General features: G+C 47.8%; 1 long non-coding RNA gene across 1 annotated transcript in view; it reads right to left on the reverse strand.

Moving 5' to 3' along the window:
• Window positions 1-14,943, reverse strand: part of LOC135315086 (uncharacterized) — a 375,169-nt gene that overhangs the window by 41,794 nt on the left and 318,432 nt on the right. Inside the window, exon 7 of the long non-coding RNA XR_010374537.1 lies at window positions 4,160-5,159. This is a non-coding gene — a long non-coding RNA (uncharacterized LOC135315086). The remainder of the gene's footprint in view (window positions 1-4,159; window positions 5,160-14,943) is intronic.

A 14,943-nucleotide genomic window follows, 5' to 3' on the forward strand; every position in this document is an offset into this window, starting at 1 on the left:
GATAGACCTCTAGATGTATTTTGTTTCCAAAGAGGACGACTTTCATTAGGTTGGCTGCTAATTAAAGGGTTTTTTACATTGCTGGATTTACAGATTTCTTACTCCTACTGCTTTCATTGTACATCACAAAGAAACCAGGATGCCTTCTTTCAAAGTCCTTAACAATTCCTTACAGCTCTGCAACATCTGAGATCACACAGAAATAAAGCAAGAACAAAGTTATAGCGAATGTAAATATTAGCGAGAGACTGCACTTCATCTTCCTCTTCTGTGGGGCCCCCGAGAGCAGACGCTGAGCAATGCATATACTGCTCTCAGTCGTCAAAACCCTGCAACTGCATACACCTGCAGAGCGATCACCTGCGTGCTGCACTGCATCACCCACAAACTTGCAGGGACAAAGGAGGCAGACTGGACTCCCTTTGGTTTTTCTTCTATTGTCTCCAAAAAGTAGCCATAAAACCTGATGAAAGATATGTTGGTAGGGAACAGCTTAGGGACATCTGATGGCATTAACCCTTTGACAACCACACCTCCACAAAACTCTGCTGCGCTTTTATGCGCAAGCAATCTGCATTTTATGCTCCGTTGGCTGCTATTTTGTTCCAAGGACACAGTTGGTGCAGGAGGAATCACAGCTTTAGCAGACTGATGAAAAAAATAAATGTCCAATTTCCACTCCAAAGCAGTATTTCTGCCTTTGGGATGACTCAGTTGCTCTTCTTCACCATCCGCTCTCTGTATCTGGGCTTGGCTTTTTGGACCCATGTGGCGTTATATGAGCCTTGGAAATGCTAACAACGTGGTTTTGCTGCATGGGATCCCTTCACTTCTCCATGACTCTTGGTATGGGCACAGGAGCACCCGCTCACCTCCAGGCTGGCCAAGATTTTACAGGAATTGGGCTGAATAAGCACAGGACAAGGCGTTATCTCCACCTCCAAGCACTGACGGTGCAGGCAGACCCTCCATAAAAGAAAACGCTCCGATTTCTTAGAGGAAGCAGCATGGCACAGTGAAATGAAGGGCCCCTGTCAAAAAGGAATACCATTTGAGGAGAACATAGGGAACTACCTTTCACAAAGCGATCACTAAAACCTGCTTTATTCCAGTAAGATGTCACCAACGTCATACAGGGACCAAAGTTTTTTTCTATCGTCTCCTGTGCCTGATGTGCTGCCACCAATGTCCTCGTTGAGCAAATAATAAATAATGTTTAAAATAATAAATGAGTCTGTCTTCCAGAGGGATATGCACAACGTGGGCACCCTCGCCCTGCCTCAGAGAGATGTCTCAGTGAGACACCTTATTGTGGGGAAAAGCCATACCCTGTCTGCAGCGTTTCCAAAAATTCCCATTACTAAGACGTGCCCTGTGCTGGGAACCCCTGCCCTGGGTCTTCCCCTCCCGTCACACTGCAGAGACCAGAGTGACTTTGGCTTGTGAAGGCTGATCTGGAGCATAGGCTCCAAAAAAAAATAAAAGGAGAAATGCAAACGAGCCTTTGAAAGCCCAAAGCCAGAGGTGACCCAGGGACCTGCCCGTGGTTAGACTGGGACTACGCCGCGGACTGGGAGCTGTGGGCAGCCTGTGGGGCCACGGCTGCGGCAGGGTGCACGGACCAGCGGCTGTACGGTGACCCTGACAGCTGCCACTTTCCCGTTTGCTGAAAAGCTGGATCTGCACAGCTCCGTTTCCCAATGTGCACCGGTGTGCAGGTGAGCAAAGGGAACGACGACGAGCTGACACCTCCCTCCCACTGCCCCGATGCGTTTTGATCCCAATGCTTTGTCCTCTTGGATTACACTGAATCCACAGGGATACCCCTGGCACTCAGAGCCTCCTAAGATAATCGGTAGCAGGGAGCGATCAGGACAGAGCTGTAGCCAAGAAGGCGATGCGAGGGCAAGAGCAGTCCTCCAAGGCACGGTCCTTTGGGGAATTCCAGTGGATTTACAGACTTTAAAGCATCTCTCCATCCCTGCATCAGCAAGATACCGCACCCCTTCACAAAGAAGCAAAAGCATGTATATATATATATAAAAATATATATAAATTTTAAACATACATATGAATACCTCTGTATGGGGAAGGAGAGGGAAGCAGAAGGAAGAGAAGAAAGCCCATAGATCAGGATTCAGCCCAATAACCATATTAAGCACGTACCTGTCGTGCCAACTCCTCTGCCAGCCTGGCACTAATATTAAGTAAGAAAAACCAGGCACCTGGCAGCATGCATGAGTGCTTCAATGACCTTAAGATGACATTAATTTGTTGCGGCTTCTTAAACTAGATTTCAATTATTGCAGGTTTTTTAATACCAATGGGGAAAACACAGAAGCCTGTCAGTATTGGCTGATTTGAAATATGATGTGATTATCATCAAGCCTTAGTAAAGGATTTTAAATTAAAGACAACTTGGTCTGTAAATACTCTGTGTCTAGATTATAGTTCTCTTTTCCTAATGGCTTTTGGCATAGGCCTTGTCAGTGGTTTATTGTACAACCCTTTGGCTGTGACAGTGTCTTCTATGAATAAATCATACACTTCACTAAGCACCAGACGATGGCAAAATGCAACAGCAGATGAAATAAACAATAAAGAACCATTACAGCTGCCTGTTCTCCTCTGCAGGTTTACATCACCATCTGATTTAATTTCCTATTTGTAAAGGCACAGCTCACTGCAATGCCATTATGAAATAAAATAATAAATTATAAAATACAACTGAAAAAATCCTTCCATTTACTGAGATGTTTAAATAGACCTCTACATACCTGCCCTCTGCATTTCCTCTCCAGAGGAAAATACCGTCCATGGCATTCAGTTGTGTTGCAAGGGAAAACGCTGGGGATAAATATGAGAAAATGGATCCTAGACCTAAGTTTGCTCATCTGCAGATGCTTGCCTTTCCTCCCGCACACAAAGCATCTGCCAGCCCATCGGGCAGTCAGCTCGTCCATAACCCTGCCAGCAAGAGCGAATGCCCGCGTACGCATGGAAACCTGGACTTCTCAGGCCTTTGCATGACATTGGAGATGGACCTGGTTGGGAGCAGGGAAAGGAGTAAGGAGGGGTATCTTCCCTGCTCCCAGATAATGACTAGTGAAAGGCTGGGATTTACTTCAGCAATAGAAAAATCACTCCTGCCAGTATTGCCTCTCCCAGGCTCCCCTTCCTCCCCACAACGAAGAGAAGTGTCCCGCGGGGTGGGCCTTGGCAGATACATCTGGCTTTATTATAAAGGCTCCGGTTCTGGTCAGGTTACTCAATTAGAACAAGCATCTGCTTCATTTGTCAGACTCGTGCAGCCCATTGCACACGCGCTCCCCGGGCAACTGCATTTCCATACCCACAGCCAGCCACGGTGTTTGCAAGGGAGGGCTCTACCTGATTGCTGGAGACAGCTGCCAACGGAGCCTTTAGTTAGCAAAGCGTCGGAAAAATACCTTTTTTTTTCCAACACACACAATGTTGCTATGACCTGGTCAGGAGCCACGAATTCCTGCTGCAATTTAATGCCTACCGACACAGAGGTTGTTTTTTAATGCTGCGCCACTGCTCTTTGCTTCACTGAAACCTTTTTGGTGAGTATGAACATGTACAATTCCAAAAAGCTTCTGTACGTAATTTCCATGTGAACCGCCTGCAATGGCAAACTACACCTCTAACATTTGTCCAGGAAGGTATTTTTCGTTTACAGTTAAAACACAAGCGCTGACCTTTCAAAATATAATTTTTATCTAGAAAAGCTGAGGTAGGGACAAGCAAATGCTCACAGCTACATACTGATTTATATTTACCACTGGCTTCTGTTAAACAAATAGGAATCCCAAGAGCCTCAGATGCTGTAAATGGGGACAGTTTCACTGACATCACATTTGGCGCAGAGCCCTGCTATTTTTAGCCCTGTTTGGGGTCAGCCTTCAGCTCCAAGAATTAAGGTGACCCCAGATATAATGTCATCCTTGATTTTGCTGGTCATTTTCCATTCTTCAGCCACCCCCTCCCACCTTCTTCACCGGTAACTGCTAAGGATCACCTGGTGAGCTCTGAGAACAAAATAGCACGTGCTACCAAACCAGCCTGGTTCAGCAACATTTGCCGTATGCAAATACTTTATTAAAAGTCTTTTCCCTCTTCGACCCCGAGTACTTACCTCTTCACCGTGTTGGCTGTTGCTGTTTTCAGCAGAGACGAGAGGAAAGAGAAGCTCTCGGCGCTTCAGCCGTCCCCGAAGGCACCATCTGCGAGTCCCCCCGATCTGCGTTCATCCAGTCGTGAACCTGAAGTTTCCTGGGCCTCCCCTTGCAGCTAACGCAGCTGAACGGCTGTGCTGCGGAGTGCCTTTCGACTTGACCCTTGCTCTGTGCTTTTGTCTTTCTGCTTTTTCCTCGATGCTTATCGTACTCTCCTACGCTCCGTTTTTCAGAGAGCTGATCCACGTTTTATTTTCTGTACAATTCTATTTTACTCAGAGTCAATAAAAGAGCTCATGATTTAGCCACTGTGGTCTCTTCCTGCCCTTCTTATTGCTCCTTTGCATTGGGATGGATTGTACACGTGCCTTAATGGCATTTTTAAAGAACTGCCAATTTTCCTGGAGTCCTTTTTTCATGTGGTCTTGTTTCCCAAAGGATCTTACCTACCAGTTCTGAGTTTATTGGACTTTACCCTATTGAAGGTCATTGGTGGTTATTTTCTTTGGTTTTGGGGATGCCTTTTTTTCTCTTTTCTGCATTTTTTATTCTTTCAGAGCCTTGCCACAAATTGTGACCTCTGTATCTCATGGTCATGCTCATAAGTAACCTTCTGCCGTCGTGTTCTCAGCCTTTTCATCCTGCCACTCGGGATCAAAGCTGGAAGCTCCCATTTTCTTATCCAAATTGTGTAGTTGAATATTAGCTCTAACACCACTTTTTGGATGGCTCAACAGCCCTTCAGCAGCCAGCTCACCCCATCCCCGGGACTGGAAACCGCTGCAGGATTTTAGGTTTCATGCAAGCCAGAGGACCTCGTCAGGGATTTATCAAGCAGCTCTTCGTTTCCAGTAAGTTATCCGCTGCTAGGGCATCGGCAGCCACAGGCACGGGCAAAGGCAGCAAGCTCCAGGCATCCTCTCCTGTCCTCCACACCCCTGTGGGCTCTTGCCTTCGAGCCTGGAGAGAAACAGAAAAATCCTGCAGTTTTGCTCTCGCACCTACAGAAAATAATTGTGTAGATACTTGCAAGCCCAAGAACTCTAAAGCAGTGATTCGTTGATATATTGCAGAACTGAGGAAGGGTGTTTTTGTGGGTTTTGAGGGGCTTGTGTGCAGAGGGTTGCCAGGTACCAGTGATATGGTCAAGAACCGAGCCAGCACAAGGATTACCACAGCAAGCCCTTAGCCACGTGTCTCTAATATCCCAAGGGAAAACTGACAGTGTGGAAGCATCAGCCCATGGGCCAGTCTGCCGAGTGCTTGGGATCGCAGCCCAGGCCAGGCTTCCGCATCGCTCGGCACCTTTTTGGGTATATAAGCAGGAAATTAATTCCTCTTAAAGTCAACTCCTTGGGGCTTTTTTCTACATTACTTCTATGTAGCGCTTTTAAAATAAGCAGTGGTTGCATGGCAAAAGCTTACTGGAGGAGAGGGGAAATTAAAGAGGGAAAAATCTCAGTCCCCCCCCCACCACTGTGCATCTGTAGCTTCAATGCTTTTTCCACTACGCTAAAAAAATGAAGCATTCAACGAGGAGCAAACACTGGAGAATAACAGCAGATGAGGCAGAGCTGTGCTAGTGACCTGATATATAGCCCTGCTTAAATTACTTTGTCTTTCTTTCTAAACGCAGCCTTCTGCCTGCAAAACGAAACGCCTGCTCTCTGCAGAGGGAAGCAGTCAGGATGCATTATTTAGGGACCGCGCAACATGCTGAAGCAGTAAGTGTTATAAAGGTGCTCAAAGGGCACAGAATTACTGGAGACGTCAGGGTTTAGCATCAAACCTTTGAAGAAAAGTTCCCACAAGAGAAATATTTCCCTATGGAAGTGACAGTTCAGCGGTCTGGAGGGAGGGGAGAGGGAAATCCTTCTATGGCAACGCTTTAAAAATTGAGAAGTGTTTTTAAGTTTAGTTTCTTGTTTCTCTCGCCCCTCTCCAGTGTTTCCAGAGCCACAAACAAAACCGCGTTCTCCAACTACTACAGCGGAGATCATCCTGCAAATAGGCAGCTGCAAATAGGATAATTGCCGACTTCTTGGAGACAACCTTTAAATTATTCCAAACTTACGACACGATTCAGCAGCGCCAGCAGGCTGTAAAGCAACCACAAAGAAAATGATGGAAACTTTAAACAGACCTTAATGCAGTTCCCGTTCTGGGTGCAGAGCAGGAATGCAGGCTAGTGGGCTTCTGCTCTTGGAAGACCGTGTCTTTTGTTAACGTGCACTTATAAATTTTTAAGAGCATCTCATGTAGCTACGAAACACCAAACACAGAAAGCGCATTTGGCAGAAGCCTATGAATGTCAGCAAGATGTTAAGGATGATAAAATCAGTCACCTGTTTTAGTGCCTGCTGTTAACTCCAAAAGCTTTAAGTGCTGTAAGAGGTCAGGTGTACTGAAGAAATGTTTGGTTTCCTTCGCGATAACAATTATAATATTAAATGCCTTTAAAGATGTCAGGATCTGGGAATGGAAGGGAATATTCATTTGCAAAATGACATACCTCGCACCAAGCGGCATAAAACAGAAACCTATATCTGCTTCAAAGACTTTGCATACAACTCACAGTCCCGTAATTACTAGAGAAGAAACACTTGTTTGGACAGTCCTGAGAGCCGCAGCTTTACAGCATGATAATAGGTGGACACAGAACTTTTCTCCTGGATTTTTATATGTGATTTTGATTTGAAAATACAATTGCATCAGAAAACCTCTCTTTATCTTGTTACTTACTAATCTGGCTGCCTCTTGTCTTTCTTTTCCCAGCCATCACCAGAACCGCTGGCACCTCCTGCCCCTCCGAGCAGCCCCGTCCCCCAGCCCGGCTCAGTCCCCTCGCCACCCCATGGAGACGTTTTGCTTCCAGGACATTGGAGTCACCTCCCTGTTGAGCACTGGCTGCAAGCACACTCCTAAACACCAGTCCTGCTTTGACAAATCTGGACCATTGCCTCTTCACCTGCCTCCTTTAACCTCCCATCCTCTCTTTAACACTGCTAACTCAGAGCTCCTTATTCATATTCTGAGCTCACTCTTATTTTTTCTCCACTCTCCACCAACAGCTGGATGCATTTATTTTTTTTCCAGAAATATCTATCTGCATCTTCAGGCACTTAACAAACTTCATAACTCTGGCCCACAGTCACTTTATGCTTCTATTTCCTAGGCAGAGCCCTTTCTATTGTATTTTTTTCACCTTAGAGGTTTTTAACCAATTGAAGGGTCTAAGATATCCAACTTCCATAGGAGTCCAGACCGGAATAACTCACACAGGCGTCCTACATACACCATTACATCTCACGCAGCTCTGGCTTCCCCAACGCCAAACAACCCAATCTTACTCTTACCAAGGACAAATGTTTCCCAGGGAATTTAAGAAGCGAATAAGATGGCTTTATCATCACCATTTATTGGCTGTGTTCTCTCTCTGGCCACATTCCTTGCTATTAATAAGGTAGAAGTGACCGGCTCTGAAGCACACACTGGTTCATAAATCCTGCTCAGGAGTGCTGAATATACAGATGTCAGATTTGGAGACAGCTTTTGTTATCAAGGGGAGAGAAGAGCCCTAGCTTAAGGTCTGCAAAACCTCTAGAGCTTCACCAATATTTTTTTTTCAGGCAGTTGAGGCTTTTCCAAGAGCATCGCTTTCTGTCTTTATTACTGTCTGGCAACACCTGCAATCGCAACTATCCCAAAGCTGCAGAAGGGATGAGCTCCAGGCAACGTCACCAGCAATATCTGTCATCTTTTAGTCGCTCTGCCTGAACGCGCAGGGAGCCTTCCCTGTAACCCAGACTTCTAGTCCAAAACCACCTTTTGAAACGGGGTCTGTATTATTTGGTCATGCATTTTGCTCTGGAATTTTCTCAAATTCCCATTAGCAAACACTCAAGGCATTCCGTTTGCTTGACTAAATAAATATTTGATTCTGCAGAGCCACTGGTGCAAATTACAAGGCTATTTTACCTTCCTATACCCCCGATCATTGATACGTTGAACCGCAAGGTTCCCAGGAAGGGGCTGGGGTCCGGGCAGTTTCAGAAAAAAGAGAGGCTGTAAAAACTGTTCCAATTTCCCATTCTGGAGCTAGTTGCAAAAAGATGGACGTTTTCCTTTTTTTTTTTTGTACCCGTTAGAGCTGCACCAGAGAAAAATACCTAAGCCGGCTTAATAGATGGCTTTCTAAATGCTAACTTAATAATGAATTTGACCTCGCCTCTGCAGGAAACAACAGGGTCTTTGGCATCAGACCGTTTTTCTACGATTGTTGAGAGGATCTAGCGGTGAGCAGGAACACGCAGTAAGTGCTGTGAATACAGCTGCTCGGGAGAGGGTTCTTGCTGCACGAAGATCCCAGTCTAAATCAGAGACGTAGTGGGTGCAAGACCACTAGCCAAGAACGTCAGGGGTCATTTTGCAGAATTTCCCATGCTTGAGCTTCAAGGGAGCAAGTCCTGTGTACAGAGGACTTGCAAAATTGTGTTCCCAGGAAAGTTTTCATGATCCTAATTGGGTATTTAAAGATCCCCAAGTACAGTGTATTAGGCGTGTGCAAAATTAACAAAAATGTCACGCGCCTCAATTAATTCAAACTTACATGAGCAATAACTGCATCATTTGCATTATTACTAACACATATAATTTAGAGACATGTTTGGATATGAATCTAACATGATAGCTTTAGTAAGTTAATTAGATAATTGATAAACATACTAATTGATTTTTAATTACAGAGAGTGAAGCTTGCAGTGGAGCCAAGCCTGGCAGACTTCTCTGTCATTAGAGAACAAAAGGAACTTCAGCAACGCTTCAGCATCCCCAGACTCAATCCTGCCCTGTTTTCTGTACCTCTTTCTCCAAGTCATTTACAAACCCACCAGGATTTCCCCATCCTCTCATTTTCTTACTGTTTTTGAGACCTTCAATCAAAAGAGAAAAAGCTTAAAAACATCCCAGGAGAAAAACATTTCCACCTATCAGCTTAAACTCCATTTTCTGCCTACTAACGTAAGTTCAGGAGTTAAGCCAGCCACCTCCATAGATTTGTCACCAGGAAGAGCTCACAGTTTCCTTTTTGCCCTACACATTCATCCTGTAGAAGTCATCGGCAGTTCCTGTGCACAAGCACAGCGATCACCCTCCCCGCAAGGCGCCGGAGGTGCCGTTCATCAGAGAAGCACATGCCAAGCCCCCACGGTTTAGGGCAGTGGCACATACGATACTGTCACCACCGAGCTGGCTGAAGAGCTCTCCTCCCCATCTTGCAGACCAGTCTTCAGGAGGGAAGACTCAAGGTGCACATGACCATATAAGAAGAAAAGGCAGGGACCCATGGTTGCTGCCTGGACTGCGATCCCAGCCAGGCCTGCCACTGAGAAGCTTCCAGGGATATGCTTTTGGGTAGACAGTGGACATGTATCTCCATACCCCCAAGAACAGGGATGGGGGCCAACCAACAAGCAGTCAAATACCAAATGTGAACATACACCCCAACTGAGATGACCCTTGATGGTGGGGCAGTGCCAGAAGCACCAAGCCTTTGAGATATCCGCACCGTTTGCATGCTCCGGCAGGCAGGAGTGCCATGTTCTGCATGGCCATGCTGCAATGTGATAAGCTCCCTGAGAAGGGCTTGGGGACGAGGGTCCACCACGTAATGACGAGCTTAGGGCTCCCTTGCACAGCAGCTTCTGAGTCCTCTCAGCCTTCAGTGCTCCTCTTGTTCTTCAGAGGAAGCCTGGAGACCTCCTCACCTTTCCTAGGAAAGCGAGATGTGACCTCGCATCAAGCAGGGAACCCAAAGCGTTGCTGCCACTGCGGGGGTGGCTCATCTCACCCCGCCAAGGGTTACTGCCCCGCCAAAAAGGGACAACCTCTGGCACTCGGCTGCGCAAGAGAAGCAGGGTATTGCCTTACGTCCCACTGCCGCACCCGCTGGGGGAGGTGGGGACCCCCAGGAAGGATGACAGCTCTCCTCAAACCTGCCTGTGGTGCCGAGGAGCCCTGTTTAAAAAAGGATCAAAATTGCCACATAAACAAATCAGTTGCTGTCTGTTGGTAGCAGTCTACGTTACTTACAAAGTCCCTTCTTTTACTTGCCACCAAGGTCCTGGAGGTCTGCAAGCCCGTCTTTGTGCCACCTTTGCTTTAGCAGTTGCCCCAGGGAGATTTTTTTTCCCAGTGACTGAGAACAAGGCTCTCGATTCACTCTCCTCACACATTAGATTCGCCCCTGGCTGCACTGTTACCTATGCAAGAAACACGCTTATTTAAAAACAGCTCAAAGGTTCTGCCTTTTGCGTTGCCCTGTGTACATCTGACCGTGAGATGTCACATTGCTGTCACCTGTGCTTGTTTAGCAGATCCCTGAAATCAGAGCGTGAGGACAGTTTCAGAAACAAAGGCAGCTTTTCATCTGGCAGAGTTTTCTGCGAGATGGACCTGAAGCAGGACATTTGTTCCACCACCTTCCTCTGCAACCCCTGCCTGAGCAAAACTGCGCAGCACATCGGAGTCAGCTTATTTGTTCCATAGGAAACGGAAAATTTCTCCCATTTCCTTCTTATGAACTGAAGAGTGCGGCTGGAGCCTGAGAGAGTCCAAGGGCTGGCCAGAGGGAAGGACATCTTCTGTGCAAAGTGCCTGGGAGTGGAAAGCGGGCAGGAGAGCTCCCGCCAGCCAGGCTGCGCCGGCAGGATCACAGCTGGAAGGGCTTTTAAGCTTGACTCAGCTCTGGTGAGCAGACGAGTCTGGCTCTGGTTCACCGGTGAGAGGTAGAGAGCATCAGAGAGAAGGTGCCTATTTCTGGCTAACAAAAGCCAACGCTGATAGTCCCCACCTGCCCCAGCTGTGCTGGCTGCTCCGCTCTCTCGTGTAAGAGTGATCTCCAGTGACAGGAGATGTACACACAGGGAAGCATGAGGGACAGAGAGAGCACTGACAGAGGAAAGGCAAGAGAATTTGTCTGGGCTTGTGCACTTTCAGGGAGAAAATAAATACGGAATCTCATACGGAATATTGAGACAGCTGCAACATCCTCCAACATGCCCAAAATCTGGGTAGAGGAACAGCATCTCTAAATAAAAACGTAATTCTCGTCAAGTGTAAAAAAATACTCTGGTGGGAGCATCTCTAGGCTAGCAGAGTGCTCTCCAGAGAGGGCAGAAGCCCCCAGACCAGCACCCCCCCACCCCAAACGGAGCCTAATTCACAGTTTCCTTTAAACTCCTCAGGGTTGCTCCTGACTATACGCTCCCTCCACCCTACTTAGCCCGTGAATGAGATTTGGGATGGGAAATGGGCTTTTCTCCTTGCTCAGCTCCCCTGTGCTCAGCACCTGTGTGACCACGGAGCTATTTCAGCCCAGAGACCGCATCAGGACGAACCCCTGCGTGTCCGTCTGTTTACTGCTCGCCAGCCGACCTCCTGCTGGCACCGGAGCAGCTACAGGTCTGGTATTTTTAACCTGCGCAGACAAATCACTGCCTGGGAAGCGCAGCACTGAGGCTGATCCGCCGTACAAAGCTGAACTCCTCACTAGATGTGCCACCCATTTTTGTACGCAGGCAGACTTCTCCCTGATGAGTGACCGTGCCCGCGTTGATGCTCACGGATACTCAATAATAGATGCAGCAGCTACAGCGGGTCAGACCCCAGACCCCCCTCCCCGTGGCAGGAGGATTAGGTCCTCCTCTGCCTTGCACAGCTTGGTGCTATTTTGGGAAACTCGACCCCAAACTGGACTTTCCCACACCGTGCAGCTCAGTCCAGACCTCTAAGTGGCCACTTCACGGCCAGGAATGAAAAAAGCCAGCAGAAGTAGAGCCGTTTGCTGTCGCGGTGTCCAGGCTGATGCAGGGAGCGGGGTGACCTGAGGTGTGTGCTGCTCCAGGCAGATGAGGTAAGATTTGTTGGTTCTGGAGGGGAGTCCTAGCGTCTACTGGACTGGCGTGAAGCCTCGGTGCCTGAACTCCACAGATGGGTTCAGGGCAGCTCTCTTACAGCACGGGAAACCACCTGAGAATACACCTAATTTTCTTTCACAAATGTGGTGTTTCTGGACTTGTTTGTGCTAGGCCAAGGGGGATTATGAAATTTTACTACTGAAAATACACATAAAAGATTTGGGGAGGCCTAATTACTGCACTCATCTGAGACTTAAAATGCATCTCAAAACTTATTACTCTGATACTGCAACCACATCAAAGGTGGCAAATTTCTGACAGTACGCTGGCAGCCTATTTCTTTTATTTTCCTGCACGCTTCCAAAAATTATCTTTCCAGAGAAAGCTCTCAAGTGCAAGAATCCAACATTCACGTTCTAGGAACATTTTTCTCATTCTCATGCAAAAAGACTTCTTTCCAGTACGATTTCCCCCAGCTTAGTGCCTTGGAGGGATATCCAGTGGAAAGGCCAGGGATCAGTTCTCACGTCATGCATAGCCTTTCCTTCGGCTCCCTGTTCCCCCCACGCCCACCCAAAATCCCTGTCCGTGTGTGCTCCAGACTAGTTAGTTCCAGTTTAGCCGCGCAGATGAGCCGGTGCACACGTGTGAGATTAGATCCTTCCAGCCAGCTACCAAATCTGCCCTCAGATGAAATGATTCACCCAACGCGCCACCTCGGAAAGGAAGAGGAGATGAACGTGGCTTTGATGGGGAATTTAAAGGCTCGGCGCTGCCCTTATCTCGCTGTAGTGGGTTGCAGGATGCCTCCTATTGGAAAGATTGCTTTTGCTACAGCCAACGAGGACGTGCCATGGCATAGCCTAAAGTAATTAATAACAGATCAGACTTCAGTGTCCAGGAAGGAAACTCAGCTAGGATGCTTTTCTATAGCTAAAACAGTGACTGAAAGGGTAAAACTGAAAGGTTCAGGTAGCCCCAAGGCCCTGTGGAGATTGGTGCTCTATTCTTTTATTCTGTCTCACCCCCAGCATCCATCCACACCCGTATTTTTCCTGGCACTCACTACTCCGTACTGCCACTGTCCAGGCACTTCTCTCATCCTCCTTGGGTCATGACTGCACGTTTGTATTTACGCAAATATAATCTCCTTATGAAAACAAATCCTTACTTGTGAACAAAGCAAACTAAGTCTATGGAGACTCAAATGCTGCATTTTACCTCCAGCTATAGGATCGATCAACAGAAAGCAGGACAACGTATCACACGCCAGACTGTTCCTTGGTGCTGTTTGAACCCCTGAGACTCATTGCACAGATGTTTAGCGACAAAACACACCCATATTTCACCGTCCCCTTTCCACCTCTGTAGCAAACACCATTTATTAAAAGTTAACGTTTAGCTCCATTTCTTCCAAACCCCGCATGCAGCAGGTACGATGACTCGCTCTCTTCCTCGTCTTTTTGGCCACACGTCTTTCCCAAGCCTCTCCGAGTTCAGCCTGCTACAGCTCAACACCAAGGCCTGATCACATCTGCGTTTCACGCGAGGCAGCACCCCGCGACGCGTAGATGCACCGCTGTCCCGGCCAGCCGCCACGCCACGGATGCTCTGCGAGGGGCCGGGGCGGGGGGAAGGAGCCGGTTTGCACAAAGTCACAGGTAAAAACAGCTAGGAAGAGAGAAATCAGTCCTTTGCGACTTGCTGTGAAAACAAATGATTTACGCCATTGGCCGGCGCCGCGTGCGAGCCAGGCGTTTCCCGGCAATTCCCCTTCCACGGGAACGCGCGGCTCGGCGCAGCTCTCTGTTGCTCTGCGAGCAGGGGTGAGCGCAGCTGGATAGGCTTTCCTTAAAGCTGTAGTTGAATAAAACTAAGCATTCGGATCTCAGGAAGCCCAGGAGCACCGGGGGCAGCTGACGGATGGAAGGATGAGGCGCAGCAGCGAGTTATTGTAGCCGGGACCTCCTGCGGCTTTGCTGTGGGAAAGGAGGGGAACACCCACAGCACAAGCACGCTGCCGCAGCAAGGGGATGCAAAACACCTCCTATCCCTAGCAATTCCCTTTTTGTTCTTAAAAAAGACAAGCTAAAGCGACAATCAAGCGCGCCGCCCGTCGTTTATCGGGTCCACGGGCGCTTGGAAAGGCGATGGCCGCACGAGGGATGCTGCAGGAGGGGCAGTGCCTTGCTGCAGCCCCCTCGCCTCTTCTCAGCTCAAGCCCTGCTCGTGGGAGGTTGGGCAAGGGGAGAAAGGAAAACTTGGGTGGGGGCAAGGGGGGAGCGATGCCGACAGGGCTCCACCGTGCAGCTGAAATCACGAGACAGTCAGAGCTCTATTACAGGGAAAACGAGAGCTATTTCAGAAGGCTTTAAAAAAATTATTTCCACCTCAAGGAAAATCCCTTTACTTTCTTTTGTGGAAGACAGTTACCTAACGCCTGGTTCGGCATGGGGTCTTATCGGGGCTTCTTTTGTGTTTTAGCTTTGTCGGTCTCGTTCCAGTTTATTATTCTTTCCTTTCACAACAGTGCACTACTTTTTGGAGCCTTTGCAGTGACAAGGCTGTTTGGGTAGAGTAAAACCCATCACATACCGTCCCAGAGGAGCGGGAAACCACTGGCAATTCAGAACAGCCACCAAAAAATGGGGAAAAGAACACTTCTAAATATTTTATTTGAAATTCTGTCCCACTATAGGCAATGGGAGCTTTTAGCATTGGCTTCGGTGAGAATGGGATTTCAACTTCAGTCTTAAAAGCCAGCATTTGGATGATTAAAACTCTTGCGCCACGCAAAGCAGTTTTATAAATTGCAAGCAAGGCTTCCT

Source organism: Phalacrocorax carbo, chromosome 9 (genome assembly GCF_963921805.1).
Source record: "Phalacrocorax carbo chromosome 9, bPhaCar2.1, whole genome shotgun sequence".
NCBI lineage: Eukaryota > Metazoa > Chordata > Aves > Suliformes > Phalacrocoracidae > Phalacrocorax > Phalacrocorax carbo.